At 41.7% G+C, this 9,621-nt stretch overlaps 1 pseudogene; it reads left to right on the plus strand.

Annotated features, from left to right (window-relative positions):
* The first annotated feature begins 3,191 nt into the window (after nucleotides 1–3,191).
* On the plus strand, nucleotides 3,192–9,381 carry Gm8868 (annotated as a pseudogene).
* The last annotated feature ends 240 nt before the right edge of the window (nucleotides 9,382–9,621 follow it).

Consider the following 9,621-nt stretch of genomic DNA (forward strand, 5'->3'; position numbering starts at 1 on the left):
ACAGAGTCACAGGGACAGTATTCATTCCAGGGATGCAAGTGGTAGGTGAAAAATCATCTAGAATATGGGTGAGGGACAGGTCAGGTGACTCTTTATTAGGGGTCTTAGCATGGCCTTCATGTGAGCTATGAGCTCTGGGAGAAGATTTGGAGGACAGGAAGGATTCTTGCAGCTAGGATCTAGATAAGGGATTTCATATCTTCTTCTCCAGCCCCAGAAGCTGAGGATGAACTGAGCAAACGACTGAGCCTGTTCAGGACATTTTTATTCAGACCTGACCTGGGTGTTTTGGTTTTGTCAATTTGACACAAGCTACCTTATACAGGAGGGTGAAACTCGGTGGACCAAATATCTTCATCAGATTTCCTCTGTGTAAGTCTTTAAGGGCCCAAATCAGTGCTGGGCCTGTGCTCCTTGATTATATATGAAAGCAGGATGAGGAAGGCAGTAAGCAGCAGTCCTCCATGTAGTGGGCCTTCCTCCATGATACTCCCTTGAATGCTTGGGCTAAGCACCTCACTGTTGAAATGTGACTTTGGGCTTGTAAATGAAATGAACTCTTTATTCTGCAAGTTATATTTGGTCATAGTGTTTTGTCACAGCAATAGCAAAGCAGACTAGAACAAACAGCCATTAGGCATGTATGTGAACACTACAAGTACCTCATTCATATTTTTGTGAAGGGAACTGCTTTTATGGTTAATTTTAGTTTTTACTTCCATGTATGTTTGTGTAGTACATGTGAATAGATAGGTGATGCCTTTGCAATGCAGAAGAGGGTATCTAATCCCATGGAGCTGGAGTGACAGGAGGTTGTTTGTATCTCTTTGATGAATCGTGGAAATGAATTAAGCTCCTTAGCTATCTTAAAAGCTCAGCCTTCCTTCCAGTCCCAGTGTAGTGATTTTTTTTACCTGCTTTTCTTTGCTGGATTCCAGGCTCTGGATCAATTTGATTCACCTAGCAGAATTTCAACTATTTATTGAGGATTAAATCTGAGAATCATACCACCTAAACAGAGAGTTTGGATTAGGAAAGGCAGGTTGCTTGTGGATTAGACGGAGATCTTCCCCAATTGTGTATTGAGACATCCTCTCCATCCCAGTCCTGGAAGACATCACCCACATTTAGTACAAGAACCCCCACTATACCTGGGACAGAGGACCAAGCCTCTGGCCAAAAATATGAAATATTATCCACAGATGACCTCAGAGCCTGCCTTAGTTAGGGTTTCCATGGCTCTGAAGAGAAACCATGACCAAGGCAACTCTTATAAAGGACAATATGTCATTGGGCTGGCTTACAGGTTCAGAGGTTTGGTCCATATTAATCATGGCTGGAAGCATAGCAGCAACTGTGTAAGCATAGTGCTAGAGAATGAGAGAGTTCTATGTCTGGATTTGAAAGCAAGCTGGAGAGTGACATCTTTTCCAGAAGGCCAAGCCTCCTAAGAGTGCAAGTCTCAAGGTTAAGAACATTCAAGCTCCCATACAGCCCTGGGATTCAGCAGAAAGGGAACATCTGAGGTAGAGGAAGTCTTTCTTATGCTGCATGACCACTGCTTCTCATTTCCTAGCCTGTCATGCCACAGCCATGGGACTTGCCCCAAGACCCACAAATACTATGGCTTACCCTGATGGCTCTACCTGTCCTGTTGACATCATTTGACTCCTAGGCAATAGGCTAGGAAAGTAAAGTAAAACAAAGGCTTATGTTGCTCATTAATGTGTCCAGCTCTGGTTCCTGATCCTGGGGTTTCTTTGTGTCACTCTTAAGTCATGGTTCTTTCCTGGCCAGCTCAGGCCACCTACACTAAGATTTGGCTTTCTGGTGATCAGAAGTCACAGAGATTTTAAGAATTTTAGGAAGGAATTGGTTCTCTGTTTGTGGCTATGCATACTATGTCTTTAGGAGGCCAAATGTACAAGTGGCAGAAGGTGAGAAAGATATCATACTACTGATCTCTAATGACCTTGAACTCAAATATCTCCCCAGTGTCTTCTTATGACACCATGCTGACACATACAGACCCTTGGTACCCAGAAATGCAACACAATACACTGCATATTCACATTGAATATTGTAAAAATCATTAAGCATTCATGTTATGGTCACCATTTATTATCTCTGAGATTGATGACCCTGGTATTTTTGCCATTATTCTCTTCTTGGGTCCAATGCAAGTGCAGCCTCCTCTGACATATCTGTGTTTACATCACCATCATCTAATAGGACTGATATTATCTTGGTGACATAGTTAACAGATATCTACAGAACATTTTATCCTAAAACATTTTATCCTAAAAGGATATACCTTTTTCTCAGAACCTCATGGTACCTGCTCCAAAATTGACAATATAATCGATCACAAAACAGGCCTTAACAGATACAAAAATATTGAAATTATCCCATGCATCCTATCAGATCACCACAGACTAAGGCCGATCTTCAATAACAGCATAAATATTAGAAAGCCAACATTCATGTGGAAACTGAACAGCACTCTACTCAATGATTCCTTGGTCAAGGAAGAAATAAAAAAATTAAAGACTTTTTAGAGTTTAATGAAAATTAAGCCACAACATACCCAAATTTATGGGACACAATGAAGGCAGTCCTAAGAGGAAAACTCATAGCTCTGAGTGCCTCCAAAAAGAAGCTAGAGAGAGCATACCCTAGCAGCCTGACAGCACACCTAGAAGCTCTAGAACAAAAGGAAGCAAATTCACCCAAGAGGAGTAGACGGCAGAAAATAATCAAACTCAGGGCTAAAATCAACCAAGTGGAAACAAAAAGAACACTTCAAAGAATGAACCAAACGAGGAGCTGGTTCTTTGAGAAAATCAACAAGATAGATAAACCCTTAGGCAGACTAACTAGAGGGTACAGGGGCAGTATCCTAATTAATAAAATCAGAAATTAAAAAGGAGACATAACAACAGATCCTGAGGAAATCCAAAACATCATCAGATCCTAATATAAAAGGCTATACTCAACAAAACTGGAAAACCTGGGAGAAATGGACAACTACCTAGACAGATACCAGTTACCAAAGTTAAATCAGGATCAGATTAATGATCTTAACAGTCCCATTTCCCCTAAAGAAATAGAAGCAGTCATTAATAGTCTCCCAACCAACATGAACTAGAGGAACGGGAATATTGAAACATTAGGAATGAGGAGATAGCAAGATGCCAGAGGTGAACAAAGACAAGGTGAAATCCCGGGTGGACCTGGTATGATGGCTCTTTCTGGTTGTAAACTTGACTATTTCTGGAATGAAATACAATCTAGAAATGAAGGGCACAACTTTGATCCAGATCTTGAAGCATAGTGGCCATGAAAAGTTTGAGTACAGGCAAGGTAGTAAATGCCTTTAGTCCCAGGAGACTGAGGCAATCATATTTTTGAGTTCAATGCTGGGACAAAGCAAGTTCCAAAACTGGCATGGTGGTACACACATTTAATCTGATCCATACCTTCATCTGGGCACTTGCGTAAGGTCAATGGAAGAAGGAAGACTCACTCTTCATCTCCTTGCACTTACTTGCCAGCACAGCTGTTGGAATTTATTTCTTCAGGATTCCAGATTTTACAGAATACCATCTGAAACATCTAGCCATATGGGACTTAGCATCTACTAGATAATTGGACTTTCCATTCAGATCTTTTGGGTTAGTTGTACTACAGACTGTGAGTTATTATAAGAAATTCCATATACAGTATATGGATACTGAACAGGTTTGAAAGAGGTCATGGTTCACAAAGTAAATGGAAGGAATTGCTGTTTAATTGACAGACTGAATTGTGCTGAGTAAAGGCTTAGCCCTCTGGGAATAATCCTCAGAGGACAGGAGCTCCAATTTTAATGCACATGGGGAATTTTCTGTCCTCACCTCTACTAAACAAAATTTTCTTTCCATAGCCCAGTTGTGAGATGAGTGACTTCTCAAACTCCAGGTAAGTCTTCACATCTTGTCCATAGTATAAACCATCCCACAGTTGTCTGAGCCTCTCAACTGTCCTGCAAACTGTAGTCCAAGTCCTTTGGTTTAAATTCACTACAATATAATCAGGGCCATTGATGCCTAAGAATTCTAAGAATCCATAACTGAAATCCCCTCATGGCAGTACATCTGAGCTGGATCTGAGCTGAGAAGGGAGGGCCCTAGAGAGTTCTCTTCCAGGCATCCATCTTTCCATCACCAAATCCCAATGGACTCTTTATCACCATCTTTGGGAATTCTTAAGAGAAACCAATCAGGTTCCTCCTTTCAAGATTATGAAATAAACAAATAATAGCAGAGTCTGTGTCTCTGTCTCTACTCTTCAAAGAGTATTGAAGACCTTTGTTACCAAGGCTCTCATCCTGCTGCTGCTGGCTCTGCTGGCTCTGACCAGAGGGTGAGTGGGGTTGTCCATAGGGAAAGGACACCAGCAAACAAAGGACTCCATCCCTACGGGTGGAGCACCAGGAAACTCTGTCTTGTCCCTAGCCAACCCAGAACTTACATCCACTGTTTCATTTTACATCCTACTACTGCCACTAGTTCCCTAATCCCAGCTATCCCTGGGGACTATGTTGTAGAGTACCATGTGGTCCTAGTGTAGGGTTAACATCCAAAGACTCACTATACCTAGTTGCACACTTTCTTGGCTTTTACCAAACTCTCTTCACTTGACCTGGGCTTCCTGAGCCTCAGTTCATCAGTGTTGGCTTTGTGGATGACACACATTGAGAGATTCAACAACAGAGAAGATATTCAGCAGATGGAGCACTGTGTGCCATGATTCTTGTGATAGATAAAAGAAACCAGATGATTGGAAGATGAACACAGACCTGGCCCTGGGCTATTTTTAGGAATTCAGAGTGCTACTGCAAAGAATGCTCAAAATCTACAACTACAGTGCAACTGGTAAGTGAGTCCCATTCAGAAATCCCAAATTTACATCTCTCCATTTGCCTGATCCTGGTCTTTATGTCTGAGTTTTCCCCTGGAAACTGTGACCCATGGCTCAAAAGAGCCATTGGACACTGTTCTGAATTTCTGTGCAATTTAAGATCAAATCAGTCTACCTGGAAAGGGCATATCAAAGAGACCAATACTCTGCAGGGTCCTATTACTAATTGAGGCCTATAGGAGTAGCTAAAAGTGGGTTATTGCTCAGGATACCACACAATCCAGAAGAGGTCTGGCTGCTATGTCCTTCTTCAAGGTGATTTCAGTCACGGATTCTTTGAAATAGCCATCAATGACCATGATTACATTAGGCTGAATGAAGACCTGAGGACATGGACCACAGTCAGCAAGTTTGCTGAGATGCACAAGAAACTGTGGGATTCATCCAGTTTTAAACAAATTGTGGAGACTTACCTATTGGGTAGATATGTAGACTTACTCTTCACAGAGCTGGAGTATGGGAAGGCATTTTTGCACTGGAGTTCCTGTCCCCTGAGAATTTCTCCTCAGCAGGGAGGAGCTGGAACACTAACTGTCTTTCATTAAAAGTGAAAGAGTGGGAAAATATGTAATAAAAAAAAGGGAAAGAGTTATTTTATGATTGGGTTACCTCACTCAGGATGATACCCTCCAGATACATCCATTTGCCTAAGAATTTCAAAAAATCATTGTGTTTAATAGCTGAGTCGTACTCCATTGTGTAAATGTACCACATTTTCTGTATCCATTCTTCTGTTGAAGAACATCTGGGTCCTTTCCAGCTTCTGGCTATTATAAATAAGGCTGCTATGAACATAGTGGAGCATGTGTCCTTATTTCCAGTTGGAACATCTTCTGGGTATATGCCCACGAGAGGTATTGCTGGATCTTTCGGTAGTATTATGTCCAATTTTCTGAGGAGCCACCAGACTGATTTCCAGAGTGGTTGTACAAGCTTGCAATCCCATCAGCAATGGAGGAGTGTTCCTCTTTCTTCACATCCTTGCCAGCATCTGCTGTCACCTGAATTTTTGATCTTAGCCATTCTGACTGGTGTGAGGTGGAATCTCAGGGTTGTTTTGATTTGCATTTCCCTGATGATTAAGGATGTTGAACATTTTTTCAGGTGCTTCTCAGCCATTCGGTATTTCTCAGTTAAGAATTCTTTGTTAGCTCTGTGCCCATTTTTTAATGGGGTTATTTGATTTTCTGGAGTCCGGCTTCTTGAGTTCTTTGTATATATTGGATATTAGTCCCCTATCGTATTTAGGATTGGTGAAGATCCTTTCCCAATCTGTTGGTGGCCTTTTTGTCTTATTGACAGTGTCTTTTGCCTTACAGAAGCTTTGCAATTTTATGAGGTCCTATTTGTCGTGGATATTAGCCCAGAAACTTAGAATACCCAAGATACAATTTGCAAAACACATGAAACTCAAGAAGAAAGAAGACCAAAGTGTGGGTACTTCTTTCATCCTTAGAATGGGGAACAAAATACCCATGTAAGGAGTTACAGAGACAAAGTTTGGAGCTGAGACCAATAGAAGAACCATGCAGAGACTGCCCCATCTGGGGATCCATACCATAATCAACTACCAAACATAGACACTATTGCATATGCCAGCAAGATTTTGCTGACATGACCATGATTTAGCTGTCTCTTGTGAGGCTATGCCAGTGCTTGGCAAATACAGAAGTGGATGCTCACAGTCATCTATTGGATGGAACACAGGGCCCCCAATGATGGAGCTAGAGAAAGTACCCAAGGGGCTGAAGGGGTCTGTAACCTTATAGGAGGAACTGCAATATGAACTAACCAGAACCCCTGAGCTCATGTCTCTAGCTGCATATGTAGCAGAAGATCGCCTAATCAGCCATCATTGGGAGGAGAGGCCCTTGGTCTTGCAAAGATTACATGCCCCAATACAGGGGAATGCCAGGGCCAGGAAACAGGAGTGGGTGGGTTGGGGAGCAGGGCGGGGGGAGGATAAAAGGGACTTTAGGGATAGCATTTGCATTGTAAATGAAGAAAATATCTAATAAAAATTGTTTAAATTTAAAAAAAAGGGAAAGAGGGCTTGTGGGTTTCCAGTATCTACATAAAAATGGCTCCCTAGTGTTAAGAATTCTTTTAGGAAAGTTCAGTCTATGAATTAAACAGCAATTTTTTCCATTTAATTTACAAACCATGATCTGTCTCTGGCCAGTTCACTTTCATGTACAATGAATTTGAGATCTATCCACAGTATTTTTGATTCTTTAACCTCGTTCTAGTCAGAACCAGAATTCAATACTCCTACAGGGAGATACATCATTTCTCCCTCTGTCCTGTTCATGTTGATTCTGAAACCGTCCAAGGAATAGATTATCTCATTCCATATCCTGAGTGTAGGTTGCTGTGTGGGATTGGCGCCCCCTTCTTAAATCTAACTCTACTGTATTCCCAAAAATTTATATGTGCATTCATTGATCCCCAGGATGAATGCCAAATGCCTCAAATTTCTGATTTTTCCTACAGACACACCTAAAATGCATGTGAAACGTAGGTCAGACCTGACAAGAAAATCACATTGAGGTGCTAGGCCATTAGCTTCTACTCTGCTGAAATCACCCTAACCTGGGAAACAGATGAGAGCAACCAAACCTCAGACATGGAGGTGTCAGAGACCATGCCTGCAGCGGATGGAACATTCCAGAAGTGGGCAGCTGTTGTGGTACCTTCTGGAGAAGACCACAGGTACACATGTCATGTGAATCACGAGGGGTTGCCTGAGATCATCACCCTGAGATGGAGTAAGGACTTTAAGTGAGCACAGACACGATTCTGAGAGAATGGGAGTCCTCAGGCACAGCTACAGTGGGGACAAGATAGAGAGCTGCAGGTCAGAGTCTTCACTCTGCTTCCCTTAATTTCCTTCCCAGAGTCTCCTGAACCCACCTTCCCTTTATGCCTATTGTTATTGCTGCCGTTCTTGGAGCTCTGCTTATGGGAGCAGTGACGACTTTTCTGATAGGGAAGAGGAGGACTAGAGGTAAGAAAGGGTCAGGCTCTTAATTCAGTCTCCATTAAGCCCAAATTGTGAGAATGCCCTGCCACAGGAGAGCAGATTATATTATTATTATTATACGATTATTATATAGCTGCAACCCATACAGGACACATGTGCTGAGAGTTCATCCATTGTGGAGCATAACAAAAATAATAAACAGGTTCCTGACTACAATTACAGAGGTGACAGAGACCTTATTCTCATCTCTATGATGTCAGAGAGAAAATTTCTATTTAAAATAAACATCCAGGGTTCTGGATATCATATTTTGTGTACAGGTTTCCATCATGTTTATCTGTGTCAAAGTTCTGGACACTGAGATAAAATCAAGGAGCTTACTCTAGGCCATCTTCATCCTGCTGCCTCAATGGCCTCTAATATAAGATCATGTTTCCAGGTTAAATAGGAAACAGCCATGTTCAAATTTGTCAGTAATGAGTTGTGGCTCGTCCATGGGAAATTTACATCAATATAGAGAAGAGCACACCCAGTTTTGCTTTGCTTGCCACAGTGAGGTGAATTTCCGAGGATGCCCAGCTTTCTGTTACAGAATTAAAAAGTGACACCCTATAGGACCTGGTGTGCATCAGTGAGAGGGACAGTGGATGGGGACTGAGGGATGGGGACTCTTGAGATTGGGACCATTTAAGTGAGTGATGTGCTGTTCACTATCTCACCATTTAAAAACACATATTTGGTGTTCTTCTTTATTCTTTTTATCTACATGTTAATGCAGATGTCTCAATGTGATACCCACCCATTACAAATGTTTCTGGTTTCTCCTCCCACAGTGCCTTCTCTTTCTACATCTGGCTGTGACTATGTGTCCTTCTCCTCTGAGCACAGTATGAGCAGATCATAGCCAGCAACAAGCCCCAACACCATCCTCAGTGTGTGTATTCCCAGTAATCTCTCATTCTCCAACACAGGCAGGACTGGGAAACCTCCATCCCTGATTGGAATTTAGTTTTCACTAGCCTACCTACCACTTCATGCTTTTGTTTTTAATTAAGAATTTTATGTTTTTGTAACATGTTGGCTGATTGTTTGAATGCTTGATGTCCTAAACAAGACTAAAACTTGATGGAAAAAATAAAGGCTGATAAACTTGTGAAATTTGTGTTTGCTGTGTTAAATCCATTGCCTTATGGCATTGGTTGTAGTGTGGAGTTAAGGGACCCCTGGGCTATGAATAGTTGTTGCTGGGTCCAGCTGGGCTTTCACTCTGTCTCTTTCTACCTGTGCCATTATCTTGCTTTCTCCTAATCCTACTCTTCCAATAACCTGTTCTTCTAGGTTATGTGATCAAAAAGTCTAAGTCAGTTTTAGGGCCTTGTCCAGTGTCTGTTATATTCTCTCAGGCTGACAGTCAGTCTGGACAGGCCTCAATCTGATGTTACATTAGGATATATTTAGATTCTGGTTTCAACATAGATTATACTTGTTCTCATTTCTGAGTATTAGTCTGGTGTCATTGTCTTCTGTTGTCAAGTGTCATTGACAATATTAGGAAGTGTTTCGGTCATTGTCCTACAACAGATCTCTGTGCTATTCTATTAAAGCTATGAGAGGTAACCTTGGTTTCGGACAGCCACCTGAGAAGAGATTTTGTCCACAGGATGTTTACAAGTACA

The sequence above is a fragment of the Mus musculus genome, chromosome 17 (assembly GCF_000001635.26).
Source record: "Mus musculus strain C57BL/6J chromosome 17, GRCm38.p6 C57BL/6J".
NCBI lineage: Eukaryota > Metazoa > Chordata > Mammalia > Rodentia > Muridae > Mus > Mus musculus.